The 20,380-nt window shown below is 38.8% G+C and overlaps 1 long non-coding RNA gene across 2 annotated transcripts; it reads left to right on the forward strand.

Moving 5' to 3' along the window:
• Nucleotides 1-11,741: 11,741 nt before the first annotated feature.
• LOC149996253 (uncharacterized) lies at nucleotides 11,742-19,627 on the forward strand. 2 transcript variants are annotated; one of them, XR_016507504.1, is made up of 4 exons: nucleotides 11,742-11,867; nucleotides 17,091-17,227; nucleotides 18,683-18,804; nucleotides 19,404-19,627. It is a non-coding gene; the product is annotated as an uncharacterized LOC149996253 (long non-coding RNA). The 2 variants fall into 2 exon arrangements; XR_016507505.1 differs by lacking the exon at nucleotides 18,683-18,804.
• Nucleotides 19,628-20,380: the final 753 nt, after the last annotated feature.

The raw sequence follows: 20,380 nt of genomic DNA on the forward strand, positions 1-20,380 counted from the left end.
TAGCATTTGTTCCACTGGTAAATCTATATCATCCACCTTTCCATTTCCATTACTGTAGTCTGATTCCAGTTACTCATCCTAAGAATTTTATCCCCAATTTCTCCAATACCTTTCTTCATTGACTCTCATTCTTATTTTTCTCCTATTCTTGACTTCATTCTTATTTCTTAGCATGCTAATACAGCCTATAGATAACTATAGTTTAACATGCCTTAAAGATCACAATGCTGTGGCCCTTAGTTTTCTCTACCAGATCTTAAGCATTCCTAGTTTTTAATGAATCCATTCATGTTTTTAAGCATTATCTTCTTTCTTTTCCTCTCTAGTTCTATTTTGCTGTTTACATCCTAAGCTGAAATGCTGATGTGTTTATCCCATCCTAGGTCATAGAAACCTATGCAAAAATACTGCATCTATGAGCCATGTCTTCTAATAAATACACATACTTTCAGCTGTACATATTATAATGCTATGATAATTAGTATATATAGGAGATTTGTAATTATAATTTTCTTACAGATAGTAACTTATCTTACTTTAATTTTTCGCATTTAATTACTTGTTGACCCATTGCTCTGATATTTGCATACGTCTACCTCACCTCTTTATTATTTTTTGTAGCACTTGCTTATTAAGTATTTCTTCATCTTTTTTATATTAGTATAATAAAAGAATAGTCTTGTACATTTTGAAGGGGATCCAAGATGGCGGAGGAGTAAGTGGAAGCTACACTAACCTCCACCCAGGACCAGTCTGGATTTACAACTTAATTTTGGAGAAATCATCTGTAATAAACAACTGAACACTAGCTGGAGAGAAGTCTTATAACCAAGGAGAGACAGAAAAGGCCACTACATCACAACGTGACAGGTAGGGAGTGTGGAGACGTGGAAGGGCTGGCTGGGCTCCCACGGGTGGCAGCTGAAGAGACTGAGAAATAGCTCAGCAGCTGGGGGTTCACCCTGAGAAGGGCAGGGTATAAACCCCCAGCTGGGCTTCCCAGCCTACAGCAACAGAGTGGAAAGTAAAATAGTAACAGCTGTGAAAACCAAAAAGCCACCAGGTTTCTTGCTAGCTGGAAAGAAAGAGTGGGAGAAAAAGCTCTTAAGTGGATCACATACGAAAATATTTTGGCCCCCACTTACCCTGGGCTCAAGCAGAGGGAAGGCAGAGAGGACTGGAGACACTTGGGGAGAGTTTGGTGTGGCGGCTTTGAGGGGAGATCTCGGGGAACAGCTGACTGGGTCCCAGTGCTGACTCATCCCCAGTACTGCAGGAAGACCATTCCCCTCCAAGTGGCATCAGCCTGAGGGGAAGCAAAAGCCCTGCCTACAGTAATTAAGATGCCACACCCAGGCTCCTAAAGCCTAACGGCTAATCACAAATTGAATAGATTAACAACTAAAGAAGACAAAGGTAGTAGATCCCTGGAAGTCTCCAACAGGCTGCCTAGGGCCAGACTGGTACACAATATGACACCACCAGAGGCAGATCCAGGAACTGCAGATCATCCTAAGAAGCACCAACAAACAATAGAGGTCACAAAAATGGGGAGACAGAGAAACAACCCCCCCATCCAAAGGAAAGGTAGAATCCCCAGAAAGAGTGCTAAATGAAATAGAGGGGAGAAAACTATCAGATATGGAATTCAGAACATGGATTATGAAGAAGCTGAATGAGCTCAGCAGAAACTACAAAAAACTCCAGGGAAACTACAAGGAACTCCAGAAAAAGTACAAGGAACTTACTTATAATTCCACCAGCATGAAAAAGGACATAGAAGCTATCAATAAGAGCCAGGAGGAAATGAAGAATACAATCTCTAAATTGAAGAACACAGTAGAAGGAATTAAAAACAGGCTAAAGAAGCAGAAGATCGGATCAGCGAGCTGGAGGACAATGTAGACAAAAACTCACAGACAGTGCAACAAAATGAAAAAAGACTGAACAAGACCGAAGATATTCTAAGACAGCTGCAGGACAACATGAAACATAATAATAGCCATATCATAGGAATTCCAGAAGGAGAAGAAGAGCAAGGGATAGAAAACCTCTTTGAAAAACTAATGACAGAAACTTCCTAACATGAGGAGAGAAAGAGTCATGGAAGTCTAGGAAGAACAGAGAGTCCCAATGACGATGAACCCCAACAGGCCCACTTCAAGACACATCATAATTAAAATGGAACATTCAAAGATAAAGAGAGAATCCTAAAGGAAGCAAGAGAGAAACAACTAATAACACACAAGGGAGCTCCAATGAGGCTATCATCAGATTTCTCAGCAGAAAAACTACAAGCCAGAAGGGAATGGCAAAAAATTTTCCAAGCAATAAAAAACAAAGGCCTACAACCAAGAATACTCTACCCAGCAAGGCTCTCATTCAAAATGGAAGGTGAAATAAGAAGTTTCCAAGACAAAAGAAGGATAAAAGAATACATCTCCACCAAACCAGCATTGCAAGAGATGCTAAAGGGTCTGCTTTAAGAAGACGAAGAAACAGAGAGAGACAGAGAGGAACACAAGTACAAAGGGGGAAAATGACAATGAATAAGTACTTATCAGTAATAACCTTAAATGTAAATGGATTAAATGCCCCAATAAAAAGACATAGGGTAGCTGAATGGATTAGAAAGCATGACCCACATATATGCTGTCTACAAGAGACCCACGTTAAAATAAAAGATCTACACAGACTGAAAGTGAAGGGATGGAAAAATTATTTCAAGCAAATGGACATAAAAATAAATCTGGGGTAGCAATACTTATATCCGACAAAACAGATTTCACAGCAAAGGCCATAAAAAGAGACAAAGAAGAACATTTCATAATAATTAAGGGAAAAATCTATCAAGAAGATATTACCCTTTTAAATATACATGCACCCAACTTAGGAGCACCCAAATGTGTAAGGAAAATTTTGAAAGACTCCAAGAAAGATATAAACAGCAACAAACTTATTATAGGAGACTTTAACAGCCCATTGTCAACAATGGACAGATCTTCAAAGCAAAGAAACACCAAAGATATTGAGGCACTGAACAATACTTTAGATCAAATGGACTTAGTCGATATATATAGAACTTTTCACCCCAAAGAAGCAAAATATACATTCTTCTCAAGTGCACATGGAACATTTCCAAAAATAGACCACATGGTAGGAAACAAAACAAGCCTCAACAAATTCAAGAAAATTGAAATTATATCAAGCATCTTCTCAGATCACAATGGCTTAAAACTGGAAATCAACCTCAAGGAAAAAACTCAAAAACATTCAAACTCATGGAGAATGAATAACATGCTATTAAATAATGAATGGGTTAAAAATGACATCAAGGAAGAAATCAAGACGTTTCTGGAAACTAATGATAATGAACACACAACAACCCAAAATCTATGGGATACAGCAAAAGCAGTCCTGAGAGGAAAGTTCATAACAATACAGGCTTACCTAAAAAAGCTAGAAGAATCTCTAATAAAAAATTTAACTGTAGAGCTACAAAATTAGATGAACAACAACAAGCAAAGCCCAGATCAAGTAGAAGGAAGAAAATCATCAAAATCAGAGCACAATTAAATGACATAGAGACTAAACTAACAATTCAAAAGATCAACATAAATAGGAGCTGGTTCTTTGAAAAGATAAACAAAATTGACAAGCCTTTAACCAGGCTCATCAAGAAAAAAAGAGGACCCAAATAAATAAAATCAGAAACAAAAGAGGAGAAATCACAACCGATACTACAGAAATACAAAGAATTGTAAGAAATTATTATGAACAACTGTATGGCAAGAAATTTGACAACCTAGAGGAAATGGACAAATTCCTGGAAACATATTGTCTTCCAAAACTGAATCAAGAAGCAGAAAGCCTGAATATACAAATAATAACTAGTAAAATTGAAGCAGTAATCAAAAAACTCCCGGCACACAAAAGCCCTGGACCGGATGGCTTCACAGGTGAATTCTACAAAACATTTAGGAAAGAACTAACTCCTATCCCCTTCAGACTATTCCGAAAAATCGAAGAAGAGGGAAGACACCCAAACTCGTTCTATGAAGCCAGTATTACCCTAATTCCAAAACTAGGTCAAGACACAACAAAGAAAGAATACTACAGGCCAATATCACTGATGAACATAGATGCTAAAATCTTCAACAAACTATTGGCAAACTGGATCCAGCAACACATTAGAAAGATCATACACCACGATCAAGTGGGATTCATCCCAGGGATGCAAGGATCGTTTAATATTCATAAATCAATAAACGTAATACACCACATAAACAAAATGAAAGACAAAAACCACATGATCATATCAATAGATGCAGAAAAAGCATTTGATAAAGTACAACACCCATTTATGATGAAAACTCTCAGCAAAATGGGAATAGAGAGAGCATACCTCAACATAATAAAGGCCAGATATGAGAAACCTGAAGCCAACATCATACTCAATGGGCAAAAACTGAGAGCATTCCCCCTGAGGTCAGGAACAAAACAAGGATGTCCACTCTCTCCACTCCTCTCCAACATAGTCTTGGAAGTTCTAGCCACAGCAATCAGACAAGAAAGAGAAATAAAAGGCATCCAAATTGGAAAAGAGGAAGGAAAACTGTCATTATTTGCAGATGACATGATAGTGCACATAAAAAACCCTATAGACTCCACAAAAAATCTACTCCAACTAATAAGTGAATTCAGAAAAATAGCAGGGTATAAAGTCAATATTCAAAAATCGAAGGCATTTCTGTACACCAACAATAAAATCTCAGACATAGAAACTGAAAGAAAAATCCCATTTACCATAGCAACAAGAAAAATAAAGTACCTAGGAATAAACTTAACCAAGGAGGTAAAAGACCTGTACTCAGAAAACTACATAACACTGAAGAAAGAAATTAAGGAAGATACAAATAAATGGAAACATATACCATGTTCATGGATGGGAAGAATCAACATCATTAAAATGTCCGTACTACCCAAAGCAATTTATAGATTCAATGCAATCCCTATTAAAATACCAATGACATTTTTCACACACCTAGAACAAATACTTCAAAAATTTATATGAAAACAAAAAAGAGCCCAAATAGCCACAGCAATTTTGAGGAAGAAGAAAACAGTAGGAGGAATCACAATACCTGATATCAAATGGTAATCAAGGCCACGGTAATCAAAACAGTTTGGTACTGGCATAAGAACAGACATATAGATCAATGGAACAGAATAGAGAGCACAGAAATAAACCCAGGTCTATATGGTGAACTACTATTTGACAAAAGGGGAAGGAGCATCAAATAGAGTGAAAAGAGCCTCTTCAACAAATGGTGTGGGGAGAGCTAGACAGGGACATGTAAAAAATGAAACTAGACCACCAACTTACACCATACACCAGAATAAACTCAAAATGGATCAAAAACTTAAATGTAAGCTGTGACACCATAAAAGTCCTAGAGGAAAATATAGGCAGGAAAATTTCAGATATCCCACGTAGCAACATTTTCACTGATACATCTCCTAAGGCAAGGGAAATAAAGGAAAGAATAAACAAATGGGACTACATCAAACTAAAAAGTTTCTGCTCAGCTAAAGAAAACATCAGCAAGATGAAAAGGGAACCAACCATATGGGAAAATATATTTGCCAATGACATCAGAGACAAGGGATTGATCTCCAAAATACATAAAGAACCATATGACTCAACACAAAGAAGACAGACAACCCAATTAAAAAATGGGTAAAGGACCTGAACAAACACTTATCCAAAGAACATACACAGAGGGTCCATAGACATATGAAAGAATGCTCAACATCACTAGCCATCAGAGAGATGCAAATAAAAACCACAATGAGATACCACCTCACACCAGTCAGAATGGCCATCATCATCAAATCAACAAACAACTTGTGCTGGAGAGGATGTGGAGAAATGGGAATCCTGGTGCATTGTTGGTGGGGATGCAGACTGGTGCAGCCACTATAGAAAACAGTTTGGAATTTCCTCAAAAAACTAAAAATGGAACTGCCTTTTGAACCAGCAATTCCATTGATAGGATTATATCCGAAAAATCCTGAAACACCATTTCAAAAGAACCTATGCACTCCAGTGTTCATAGCAGCACTATTTACAATAGTCAAGGGCTGAAAACAACCCAAGTGCCCATCTGTAGATGAGTGGATCAAAAAACTGTGGTACATTTACACAATGCAGTACTATGGAGCAGAAAGAAAGAAGGAACTTCTACCATTTGCAACAACATGGATGGAACTAAAGAGAATTATGCTTAGCGAAATAAGCCAGGCAATGAAAGAAAAATAACATGCTGTCACCTATTACAGGAAACTAATGAACAACATAAACAAATGAGCAAAACTGAACAAGAGGTATGTAAACAAGGAGTAGACTAACAGTAACAAGTGGGGAGGCAGGAGGGAGAGAAGGAGGTAAGAAGGGAAAGGGTCTAGTCAAAGAACTCATATAAATGACCCATGGACATGGACCACTGAGTGGGGACTGAATGTGGGGGAAGGGAGGGACAGGGTGCAGGGAAGCAAGAGGGGGGAAAAAAGTGGGACAACTGTAATGAAAACAAAAAAACAAAAAAAATTTTAGTGGTGGAAAAATGAAAATATGAAGAATGGGAATGCCAGTTCAGTGAATATTAGGAGAAGGATTTTCCTTCACACTGCATAATTTTCTCCCTATATGATCTTTCCAGAGTTTACATTCTAAAGAAGTAAGTAATGACATAAGTTTCTTTGAATAAAACTAATAAGACCAGTTGTTTATAGAAGTTTTTTTTTTTTTTTGACCAAGACTTTGACTGGAATGTCATGCCTAAAGGAGACATGCTTGGACTCTTGTTGTTACCAAAAAGCCCTGAGGAACTGGGAATGACTTTCGAAGGTATTAAAAGCCCACGAGATAAAAGGCCTGGTACCGTGGTTGGTTGTCCGGTCCAAAGCAATCTTTCCAGGGAAGGAATGAAGGTTGTTTTCCTGAAAGATGGCTAGATGGGACCTTTAGGCACAATGGAAAACCAGAAGGACTTGGAAAAGACAGGCGTGTACAGGCAAGGCTGAATGCCAGGTATGTGTCTCAGCTTCTGTGTCCTGAAGGGAAGACTGAAGGTCACCCTAAATGTTCCTTGCGTAAGTTCCAGTGAAGTAGAACTAAAGATCATAAGTGATCATTTGCTGCTCTTGTTGTGTTTATGCAAATGAACAGGATAAATTAAAAATGGACTTAATGCAGTCCCTTTAATGACAAGGAGGGTAATCTTAGGGAGAAAAATCGTTATTCAAGGAAAATCACAATGATCAGTGGTAGACTATAAAGTAGTGCAGCTAACCATCTTTAAAGTTTCTTTTCATTTAAAATATGCTTTCACTTGAAAGTTAAACTATGTCTGTGATATCATCAAATATATTTAATTTATAGGCAAAAAGAATGTCAAATGCCTTGCAACTGGATGTGTTTCCAATAAGACAGTCTTACATATTTAGAGACTTGTTTGTGGGTTATGTTACAGAAATTAACATGTGTTTTCTGTTTTTAAAGGGCATAAGCCTACGATCTCATTACCTGAATGATTATCTGTACGTATATGCCTCACTTAATCCTCTCTGCAGCGCTACCTCCTGAGCCTCAACGGTTTGGCTGAACTAAGTGGCTGGGTTGGTGAAGTATGGGGTGGTCTGTGGGCTTCACTTTAAAACTGGTTTCTCTTTTCTATCCTAATGGCTTGGATCGAAAGGGCCCAGAGGTATGAGAGGGGGGAAACCTAAAATATTTCCCTCAGCCCAAACTAAGTATAATGGGCAAAAGGGTTTTGGACAGGTGAGATGTGCCTGGCACACCTTCCTCCAAAGAACCCTCCCCCCTTTTTTTTTACCCTAATGAGGGACATTGAAAAATTAATCTCTGCCTTTTGTCATCTAGTAGTTATGGATTGAATGATGTCTTTTAAACCTGTTGCCAACTGTTGCCTCCAGAATACAACAAGGATGCCAGCCTGTTAAACCAAGCACTCCATTGTCCGGGGACAGACAACTGACCTGGAGTCAGCACGATCCTTCCCCATGTAGGAAGGCCACCATCCCCTCCACATCCCCCACTCCTATTAGGGATTTCTGGACCCAAAGGTAGGTAGAACGATGACCATGTCCAGCTCGAAGCAGTTAGAGAAGCTTGAGACCTTCGCCCATTGTCCTTTATAAGATTATAAATGGTCTTAATATCTGAGAGGGAGGGATTATTATTTTTATTGTTAAAATAATTAATCATTTATTTATTAAAAAAAGAATATAAAAAATTGTACATTTTCAGAATATTATTTTACTGCTTGCTGATATTTCATTTTAGAGAAGGGATATCAAGCCAATCTAGATAGTGTCTAGGGGGATCGGCAATTTTTTTTTTTACTTGACCAGAATACTGATAGGATATTTTCCTTTAAATTTTTCTTTCAAATTAAGTGCTCACCAGGCTACAATTAGATGTTGGCTATTTTTTATTAATTTTTCCTGGTCTATGATAACTCATCTTCATCTGCATATTTAGTATTTTTTCATCTAAAAGGAAATAATAATTGCATTTTATTAGAACATGGCTCTGATCTTCCAGTCAGGAAAAGCATTTATTTGTTTGTCTCTGTTGGCTGTCTTCCAAACACATCATGCTCCCCCCAAATAAAGTCCTCTTCTCATCTCTTTCCTTTTCATAATTGGAGATGTTTTACACTTGATCTCCACAATAAGAGATTCCCTTGACTGCAGTGTTCTGACCTTTCATCTTCTAATTCTCCTGTGGTCTCTCCACAGAACCCTTCTCCTGCCCCATCTCTGGGCTCGAGACTCAGTCCTTGTCAGCTAAGCATATTTCATTTGGTATGGTTCTGTTTTCTCTGAGTTTTCACAGAAAAATTGCTTCAGAAGTCCAGTAGTTCTATCTTAGCCACAGAATGCTCCCAACTTAAGTCTTTACCACTTCAAAGTAAGGGGTTCTGCCAGGAGGTAAGTTCCTCATTTTTTGTTACAACTACCTTAGAAACGTGTTAGTTTTGCCCATTAGTTCCATTAGTTCAGTTCCATCTGCACTCAATCTATGAGAAATGCTTTGAGGTCTACAGCCTAGGAGCAAACAAAATTCTTCTCTCTATGCCTGTGGGGTGCAAATTTCTTGCTATATAAATTGCATTGATCATTTATTTGAAATATGAGTAGAAAAGCAAAAGGCATAATTACACTCTGGAGCTCAAAACTTCTTTTTCCTAAAAGCACTTGCATTTACTTTTTCTTTATTTTCAGCTTACCATTTTTATAGCATTCCTACTTTGGTTTTACTCTAGGAGGTGCATTTTATCATCTGGATTTCAGATGAATTTCTTACAGGTCAAGTCTTTATATAGTGCAAAGGTCATAAGTCTAAGCTAAGCTATTATTTTATCTTCTTTTATTCCTGTAAAAGAGGGAAAGTGATCCACAAATACTCAAAACAAACAGATCTACCTCATAAAGCATATAAAGCATCTTATTCATAGTTATAATCTTTAGAAAACCAACTTGAAGATATGTTAATATCTATAATGTATATGATAGCTGTGTAATAACTTGTATATTATATATCCATAACAATTTAAATAACCCATTTTTCCAGAAATATTGTTTTGAATTAATCATGAAAAAAATAACATCCACTAGAAATAAATCCCTATCCTCTATCTACCAGACATTATTTATAATGATGAAAACCTAGAAACAGCAACTGTCCAATCACAGATTTATAGCCACATAAGTGAGTCTATATTCACAAGATATAATCTTATTAGATAGTCATTTATAATCTTCTAAGTAACAAAACATTACAGAAACATGAAAAAATGCTTATGATAAATATTAAATTGAAAAACAGTATAAAATTATACAATATTATCACTACAACTACACAAAGTATGTCGTCTTAAAAAGGTTACAGCAAATACACAAATATTACAATTATTTGGTTAGCTTGTTAGGACAATGGATGTTTATTCTCTTCTCTCTACCATCTCTGTCATTTCTATCACATCTGATTATTTTTAAATTCAAAGGATAAGTTAAATATGAAATGTTTGCACACAAAGAGTTTTGAAAGTGCAAAAACTCCCTGCACAAGTCCTTGAGACAGGTAAGAATCATATGAGAGTCAAACTCTAAAATGTTGCTACCATTTTTAAGGGGCAATTCATAACTTCTTGAAATTGAATGTAATAGTTTCCAAACCAAAACTGGAAAACTGGACATCTCACTGTCTATCCACTTTATTGCATATTTGTCTTTCCTGACAGATGTTTAAGCAGATGGGTTTATCTGTTTCCTCATTGAATCCCCAGCTCCTGGCCCAGTGCCTGGCTTACAATTAGGACATAGTGCTATGAGTAGATGTGATTTATTTCTTCACAAACTCTAAATCCACATGTGATTCTTTTCCCCAGGGATAGATTTATATAGCCTTAAAAATTCTGAAATTATCTCGGTATCATTAGTAAATGATTTAAATATATGCATTTGTACCCAGGTATGTGTGCACACAAATAAAAATCTCAAATGTATTCAAAAAGAGAGGCAAATGGAAAACATTTCATAGAAATGCCATACACAAAGAATAAAATGCTACTCAAAACTTTATTTCTCTAAACTGCAAGCAAATGATACTATTTTGAATAGATCTTTTTCTTTAAAAAATATAACATTTTCCTCTTTTGCAAATCATATCCAAAGTTATGACTATACTACCACCAGTTCACAAGACACGACTTATCTTCAGCTTAGATAGAGCTTCTAGTATAGTCCTTATCAGCATCAACACATCCATTCTCCAAAATGTCAAGTTTTCTATAAACATGTAAGAGCATCCCACGAGCCTGTTCATTTGAAAAATTTTCTCCCAAGCCTGATTTTGCTACACTCTGCTTAGTTTTAGCAATACTTGACTCAAAATATACTACAGAAGAATGAAAAATCCAACATAGAAATGTCCACAGAATGAAACCAACCAGCGAGGAAACAAACTGTTGTAATAGAGATTTGAGAAGCCATGTTTATTTAGAACTGATGAAACTTAATCTCTGAATGTAAAAAGCCACTCCTGTTGTATGTCTACCTCAAGAATAATGGCCATAACCCACCCTCTCCTTCTTCACTTCAAATCAAATAACAGTTGTAGCATTGAAAATATGAATCATACATTTTTTAAAGAAAAACAGCCACCTGTTAATTTTCAATTCCTATTAAAGGTCCCCTCCAACTGTGGCCTTCTTTTACACAACAGTTACTGGTACTCACCTCTCTTTTCACCACCAAGGAATTCCCGGCCCACTGATGACTACAGACACACAAGGCTAAGACTATAACCCAAGGGCCTGAACCTGTGCGTACATAAATACATTCCCTGAAATATTATGCCTGAAACTGGAAGTTATCCTATGATATCTCAAGAATTTGTCAGGATCAGAGCTGAGTTTTAAACCATCCTGAAAGAGTAAAATTTGAGTCAGAAAAATACCCCCCCACCCCCGCCCATTATTCAGGGTCTCTTAAGGGCTCAATGACAAGTGTTGCTTTGTTAGGTCACCGTTTTGCTTGCTGTGTGGCCACCTTAATGACAGCTGTTCAGCCAGGGCAATTAATAAAATGACTGATACGAAACCTAGAGCAATCCACCAGGGAATGGGGGTGGGGTGGCCAAGGCCGTTCTGGCCCTGGCCCTTTCTGAAACCTGATGGAGGAAGTCGTCCTCCCACACTGCGCGTTAGTCCTTAGGTACCGAGGGGTTCACGAATCCACCACATCCCCTGCCACCTGCCGCCCTGATGCCCCGCAAGGTAGGCCGAGGACTGGCGGCCCGGGCTTCCAGCGCCCATCCGCGCGCTCCCGGAGCCGGGAGGGCACATCCTGTTGCGGGGACAGGGAGGCGAATCTTGGTCGCCTGAGCCACCACCCGCCGAAGATGAGTTGCTCCTTCCACCGGGCCCTAGCCCCCACCTGCCCCGACCCCCGCCCGTCTGGGCCCAGCCGGGGCGAGGGTGACCGAGACGCACCCGGGCTTCGGGAGGCCGTAACTAACCTGTAACACTGGTGCTCAAAGTGGTCATGGTGCCGCGGGTGCGGCGGCGTCTGGTAGGGTGCGGCGCGCACTGTGCAATGACTCGGCCCCTCACCTCCCGCGGCTCCGTTGGTACGCACCACCCGGCCGGTGCAGTGGCTCTGGCGTGCGCTACTGCCACCGGGGTGGCGGGGCCTGCTAGGGAGGAAGGCTAGGGGCTATGGCTTTTTTTTTGTTTGTTTTAAATCAGAGTTGACTTTGCCGCAGAGGCTGCCTTATGCTGAAAGGAGGAAATGGCAGAGCTGAGGCTGCGCTGCAGTTGGTGGGGAGCTGAAGTGTCTGAGGTAGCAGGTTTCTTCGCTCTGGCTGTCACTGGCAGCCTCACAGCAACAGCTGGGCTCTCCTCTTCCAGCTTCTCTTGTGGTCTCTGTCATGCTCACGAAGCACAGTCGTGTGCACTCCAGACAGACACACACGGGGCCAATGTATAGAGGAGAGCGAGGCCCGTGTGATGGCGTTGTTTGCATGTGTGAAGTATTGTCTTGACACAGTATCTGAAGATGGCGACTATTTCACCCTTGAGTATGGAATTGCTACATAAGGAGTGCATCAGTGACACGTAGGGTCTTCTAAACATATCAATATTTTTCCTTAAAATAAAAATATTTTGTTATGTGGGTGAGGCTGTATGTCCAATGAAAAATTAATAGTTCCCTCCACGTACTATAAATATAGCCGAACAGGAAGCTGCATCTGATATTTCCTGGGCTCCCAGCAGAATAGGTTTAGTGAGATCTTGGAATCTTGAGCACCATGCCCACGCCCAGGGGACATCATCCTCTCATTTGCACTCTCTGGAAGGTTTACTCTAGGGCTGGCATCTTGGCCTGTAGTCAGATATTAAACCCACTAAGAAACCCTTGACACTGATTTAGACATACCCACACAGGCACGTAATTAGAGGGAGAGAGAAGAAACTTCATGAAGTTCCCTCTAAAGGAAAAATCTGAACTCCTGAAGAAAGAACAGTTCCTCATCATAAAGTGATATAAGCCAAGAGATGGATGTCACATACACACACATTTTTAAGATGTATTTTCTGGTTATGTATATTTAAGTTACCATCTAAAAAATTCTATTCGCAATCCATTCACTTCAGGCCAATATTAGAGCTATTTTATTGTCCATGTTAGCAGTTTTTATAATTTAAAGAAAATTTTTAAATAATCAGCATTTCATAAAATATATGTATATTTTTTCAAATCCTAAAGATTTCTGAAAGACCAATTATATAAAAAGCTAAGTTTTAAACAAATGATGATATAAATCATATGGAACTATTTAAATAACAGAAAATAGAAAACAATTTAAACAATGGCAAATCTATCAACAATTTATATAGAAAAACTATTAACTAATTTATTTCATCTTAAGTCTCTGCCTCCAACTATTTGATCTAAATGCTAGTTTATTTGAGTTTTTATCTTAAAAATTTGTAACATTCTTTGGACTTTCCAGTTTGGAAATTATATTAATGAAATAATTAAAGCCAAGGTACTTATAAATTTTTGAATGAAGTGATAAAGGCAGCAATTTTTCCAGTCTCAGTATAACTCCTCACTAATCAAGCATTTCATATCCTTCTCTGCCCATGTTTGAACTACCCTTATGTAAGTATCTGTAATTCAGGCATAGGAACCAAACAATCTCATGGATAATGGAGAAAGTCATGGGAAACTCATGGGCTTCAATGAAGCAGCTGTGAGAAGCTCAGTACATCCATTCTGGAATCTGTAGTAAGTTACTAGCTATGGGAGTAGACAATCATCCTAAAAGGCAGATACTTACGTCCCAAATATCACCTAATTCCATCTACCTGCTCATTATTCTTCTATTTTCTTATCAGTAAAATTAGGGAGGACGGACAAACATCTTTTCCAGGTCCAGTGGGATCTATTAACTATGCTCATTGCTACAATCTAATGAAAATGAATTTCTGCCTTATGGGTTCAATATAATTCAGAGGTGTGTTTTGTTTGGCTTGCAAAGTATTTTTGACAAATCAACAGCAGTTATCAACATTTGAAAACTATGAAATTTTTAGTTTAATATGAAAAATAATAGGATCTGGTGAAGTTAGGTTTGCATTTCCACAAGACAAAGAATAACTAAGGACATCCTGTGTCTCCTTTTTGTGTATTTTTCCCTTTTGCCCATGTCCTCAACCCACTTCAATGCCCAGCTTCAGAAGGCATTTGAAAGAGTGAGCCCCTACAGTTAAATATGTATTTAACAGTATGGAGAAGGAACACTATCAAACAGAGAGAAAGAGTCAAATACAAGGAATTTTACAACACAGAGGATGAAGCCAGGACAATAAACTATGAATTAGAGAAAATTGTGTTCATAGTCTAGCAAGTGCCTTGGAATGGAAGTAACTAGGAAATGAAATCTAATAAAAATTTGATGAAATGGGATATTCGTTTCTCATTAACTCATCTGTTCCTACCGTTTATTTTCACCTAAAATTAGTATTTCAATGAACTCACAATGAGTAACTAAGAACACAATAACAACCCTGAAAAGTAAATTTAAAAGCCATAGGGAGGACTTCCAGCCAAGATTGAGGCCTAGGCAGAGAGGCTGCATATCCCTCCACAACTAAGAAGGAATACAACTACCTCAAAACTAGAGACAACCAGAAGTTCCAGAAAAATCAAACTGCATTGAAGTCCAACAAATAAAGAATAAATACTCATACAGACAGGTCGGAGGGGCGGAGCCAGGGTGAAGAGGATGCAGTGTGATGGTGGCAGCAGCAGCGGTAGTAGCAGGCCAGCAGAAAGCACAATTACACGTTTTCAGAAGTCAGGAGGGACACCTGGGGAGCATTCCCAGCTCCTCACCAGACCATCCAGCACACAGCCCCAGCACTGGGGAAAATCAAGCCTCATTGCTTATGACTGTGCAAACCAGTGGGGGTTGGGGTGGAGGCAGAAACTGCCAGTCTCTCAGCAGAGTCTGCTTGTTTAAAGGGCCCTCACAGTCCTAGAACATCTGCAGACCCACCTACTCTGGGAACAACAGCCAGCAATAGTTAGAGAGATCCCAGTCTCATACAGAAGTGGGAGAAGTGCCTGGAAAAGGAACTAGTGCTGGGCAAGCGGTGTTGTTCCCTCTTAGACTCCTCCCCCACATACGAGATAACAGTGTGGTGAAACAGGTCACCCTATACCGAGGAATTCCTAAGGCTCCACCCCTTGCAACGAAACAGGAGCAACAGCTCTGCCTGGGACACGGAGGCAAACAAACACAGGAGCCTATCAGGATGGGGAGACAGAGAAGTATGACCCAAAGGAGGGAGTGGGTCAGGGTTCCAGTGGGAGAACTGAGTGACGAGGAGATAACCAACCTAACAGATGCAGAATTCCAAACACTGGTGATAAAGATGTTCACAGGCTTGAGAGACATACTTGAGTACGGCAAACGCATAAGAGAAGAAGTGAAGGCTATACTAAGTGAAACGAAGGAAAATTCACACAAAATGAATGGTGAAGGGAAAAAAACTGGGGTTCAAATCAATGATTTGGAACATAAGGAAGAAAAAAGCAGTCAACCAGTGCAGAGTGAGCAGACAGGAATTGGAAAAAATGAGGAGAGGCTTGGGAACCTCTGGGACAACTCTAAACATGCCAATATCTGAATCATAAGGATGCTAGAAGAAGAGGAAGAGCAAGAAATTGGAAACTTATGTGAAGAAATAATGGAGGAAAACTTCCCAAATTTTGCGAAAGGAATGGACATACAAGTCCAGGAAGCACAGAGAGTCCTGGGCAAGCTGGATCCAGAGGAGACCACACAAAGACACATCATGATCAAAATGCCAAAGGTAAAAGATAAAAAGAGAATCCTAAAAGCAGCAAGAGAGAAATGGAGAGTTACCTACAAGGGGGTGCCTATAAGACTATCAGCTGATTTCTCAAAGGACACTTTGCAGGCAAGAAGGGACTGGCAAAGCAGTATTCAATGTGATGAAAACTAAGGACCTACAACCAAGATTACTCTATCCAGCAAGGGCAGATGAAGTGCTTCCCAGACAAGGTAAAGCTAAAAGAGGTCATCATCACCGAGCCATTATTATATGAAATGTCAAAGGGACTTACTTAAGAGAAAGAAGATAAAAACTATGAACACTGAAATGGCAACAAACTCACAACTATCAACAACAGAATCTAAAAAATAAAAACAAAATCCAACTAAGCAAACCAGAATGGGAACAGAATCATAGGTATGGGGATGATTTTGAGGGTTGTCAGCTGGGATGGGGAGGGGGAGAGGTGAAGAAATGGTGCAGGGATTAAGAAGCATAATTGGTTGGTACAAAATAGGGGGAAGTTAAAAGTAATATAGGAAAGGGTGAAGCCAAAGAACTTATATGCACAACCCATGGACATGAACTAAGGGGGGGGGTGCTGGAAGGAAGGAGGGTACTGGGCAGAGGGGAGCAAAGGGAAAAAAATTGAGACTACTGTAACAACATGATCAGTAAAATATACTTTATAAAAATCCATAGGGGGACTGTCATGTGCTCTATGGACATATAGGACCCAATTTGGCTCCAGAAGAATTAGATTAGATTAGATTTATGGGTAGATTTACACTGAGGGAACTACTCAAGATGTTCCAATTTTTAAAAAGATGCTTGTTAAGATTGACTTTAAACTGTACACATTTGCTAATATTGTGTGATTTCGAGGTTCACATTTGGTCCACTTGCCACCAAACACTGATAATTGAATTTCCTTTTTTAGAAACACCTGGAGCAGGAAAAAAACAAAGGCCCAGAAGACCTACTTTAAAAATATAAACAGACCAACCAAGATATATTCACTGCTTGTATGGCTTAGCATGAACAGAATTTAGTCTAGCAGAATACGTGTATTTTGATGATAGAAGGCCGTGGGAATGTTTAACACAATTTGTCTCCTTCACCTCCCAACAGGAAGCGTGATATTGAGTGCTTCCTGGCTGTCCTTGTCTTCTCATAAACAAGCTTTCCAGGCAACCACAAAGCATTCATGCACCATTTAAATACTGCAAGGTTTTGGAAAGCACCTCACATCTTGCAGTTTCCTTAAGGTAATGTTTCTAAAAGTTTTTTGATAATAAGGATCACCTGGGTGATCTTAAATATTTCCATGGAGACGCTGAGTAAGCATCCTTTGAGTGAGACATGCAACTATGAAGAATCTCTCTTAATAAAACAGGCAGCCCTTTGAGCAACACAGTTTCAGTGGCTTATACCTGTTCACAAGCATTTTTTTCCTGATAGACCAGAGTGGACTTGCCCACTCTTCCCTCTCCTATAGGTACCATGCACTTCCATCATCCTATGAACCCTGGAGCAGCTCTGAAATCCCAGTAGACCCTGCACTTATATTGTAGCTGTATGATCTGAAGCACTAAAAAATGTGTGAGTGTAAACCAGGTGGTAAAAGACCATCTGCTCTATCAGATTTGAGGTCTTTGCAAGGTTGTCATATGGCCATTTAATGTTTCAAGTAGTTCTTATTTACATTTAAATAAGTCATAGTTATGAGCGAGGCTTAGCGTATCCTTCAATAACAACTAAAAAAAGATTATACATACCTTAAACAGATCTACAAGTATTAAAATTGGCAGAAATATATTGGGGCAAGAAATGCAATTGATTTCTCATATGGAAAAATAAACTGCCTAATGATACAGGAGGGATTCTGGAGGACAAACTTGACTTTGAAAATTATATGGTATATAAGTAAGTGTGGCCCTTCAACTATACATACTTTACAGTTTAATTTTAAAAAATTCTTAGCTCACCATTCTGTCTACTTTAGATTATATTTTCAGAGGAAGCTAGGTACAAGGGAAAAAAAGGAAGAATGTGAAATCAGTAATATACAATAATATCAATTAAACACTAATGTTGAGAACAAAACAGAGGCCCCATTGTACAGCATCTGAGTCAATGGCCCAAAGGAACCGGTGGACTTTTGCAAACAAGGATCATGTTTAAAGAGAATAAGTCGGCAATCAAGTGATGCATGTTTTGACTATTTAATAATAAAAACTTTTCCCAGATATCAGCAAGTATTTGAGTTCTGAAAAATAACCTTGTAGATCTCATTTATTATATAAAATATCTTAATAAGTTCATAATAACTAAGAGCTGAGACCCCTTCAAGATTAATGAGATGGGGCATTCCACAAGGCAATCCATGCAAAAGTGCTAGCTGAGGGGAAAAGGGCTCCAGAATGGGTGACAGAAAAAAGGTCTGATGAGTATCAACTTGAGATCAGCAGTAGCAGTAAGTGTTGTTGTTTATGTCACTAATTCTCGTCTTGTAAATTTCCCACAAATTAAGACCAACCAACATCCTGTGTCTGGGTGGAAAAAGCAGTGAGAGAAGCAAGTATATCTCAGGACCACTGAGAAGGGGTGGACAGTGTTGATTTCTATTGGTACCACACCCAGAGACTCTTTACCAGGACAGGCTGTCTGTTTCCCAGCTGCTTTAGGATTAATGGTAACTTCTCATAACTCTCCTTTTTCAGAAAATGACCCTCTTCAGAACAGGGATTCCTCACCCTGGAAGATATAACCTCACTCTCACCACTGGGAAGGGGGCAATATGAAACTAAATGGGAAATAGACAAGCTAGTGTTTCTGCATAAAGGTGGGCCAACTCTAGTATAGTTCATCTCAAGAGCTCTAGGTAGGACCAAGCTGAAGTCAACTTTTTATTTTGCGTGCTAGTGTAATAGTAGTTATTAATTTCATTCCCTTATTAGTTGTCTCTGTATCCAGAAACCTTGTAAAACTTTAATCATGATGTTAGTGTATATAGTTAGCTAGATATTAATAAAGAAAGCAAAAGGAATTAAACATTGAGTTTAATAACCTGGGGAGCATAAGTCTGCTTAGTTAACCAGGAGGCTATAGTACTTACAGACTCATTCACACTCCAGGGGACTGCCACCAAGGAGAAAATCTCTCCAGGATCACTGTCAGCCCTCTGGTACCAGATAGTTGGGGGATGCAGTGGGAGGTGCTTGACAATAGAGGCCTGTCAGTCTAACTATGGGGTGGGCCTACTAAAAACACATGAAAGCTTGAGATGTTGATTGGTTCTTTTTTAGAAGCTCCTGGTTAAAACCCAGGGAAACAAGGACCTTTCTCTTGCTTAGCCACCCACACTCACCCATTTGTTTTTGCTTTATCTCTCTTGGTGATTCACACTCACCGGTTTGTATGTGTTTTCTCTCTCTTTTCCAGGAACACACACAACCATGTGGGTCTAGCAGCCATGTAGGCCTGCAGCAGACTGTGCAGGCTCCCAAGGACACAGTTTTAACATGGAAAATAAACTCTGGACACTGGCTTATGCTTTGGCTTTGCTGAAGACACAGTTGGACTTTTCCCATGGTGGGATAAATGGAGATGGGGCATTGGAAACCCAAGGGCAGATTTCCACCAGAATAAAACTTGTCACACCACAATCTTCATGCATGTGTCTATGAAATGCTTTCCTCAGGATCCCATGAAAAATTTCTTTTTTCCACTGGCAACACTGAGAATTCAAAAAATGTAATGTGGTTCTTTTTTAATTTTCTGCATACACAATTACCCAATCCCTAGCAAATCAGTTTTTCTTTCCCTTTCCAAACTTACACATTTTATTTATTTTCTTTGCCTTTCTCTGCTGTCCACTGTGGAGATATTGGGTACAGAAGTTGTTCTGGATCTCAAAGGAATAGCTTCTAATGATTAACACTATGTGTAATATTTGCTATTGGTTTTTTGGTTGATAACTTTTTTAGTTAAAGTTATTTTAATTCCCAGTTTATTAAGAGTTTCCTTTTTTAATCTTGAATTACTTTTTCTTTAAATGCCATTTCTACATCTATTGAGATAAACATGATACTTCTCCTTTAATCAATTAATGCTGTGAATGATGATATCAAAAGATGTTTAGTGTTCTCTTAAATTATAATTTCCAATGAAAGCACAGAAAACTAGACCAAGTAGACAACTTGAAAAAAATATTTACAATTACCAGCTACTTTCTACATGGATCAAAACAAAATATTAGAGCTTTTTGTTTGAGGATAAACTTTTCTGATTAGATGATTAATAGTCATTACCAAGTAGCATGGTATATTTAGCAGACATCTGAAACACAGCTTTTACATTCAGGTAAAACAAGTCCACTTGAAGTCATCAGAAAACAATCTAAAATATGTAATTTTCTA

Source organism: Furipterus horrens, unplaced genomic scaffold (assembly GCF_987537825.1).
Source record: "Furipterus horrens unplaced genomic scaffold, mFurHor1.1.pri manual_scaffold_12, whole genome shotgun sequence".
Lineage (NCBI taxonomy): Eukaryota > Metazoa > Chordata > Mammalia > Chiroptera > Furipteridae > Furipterus > Furipterus horrens.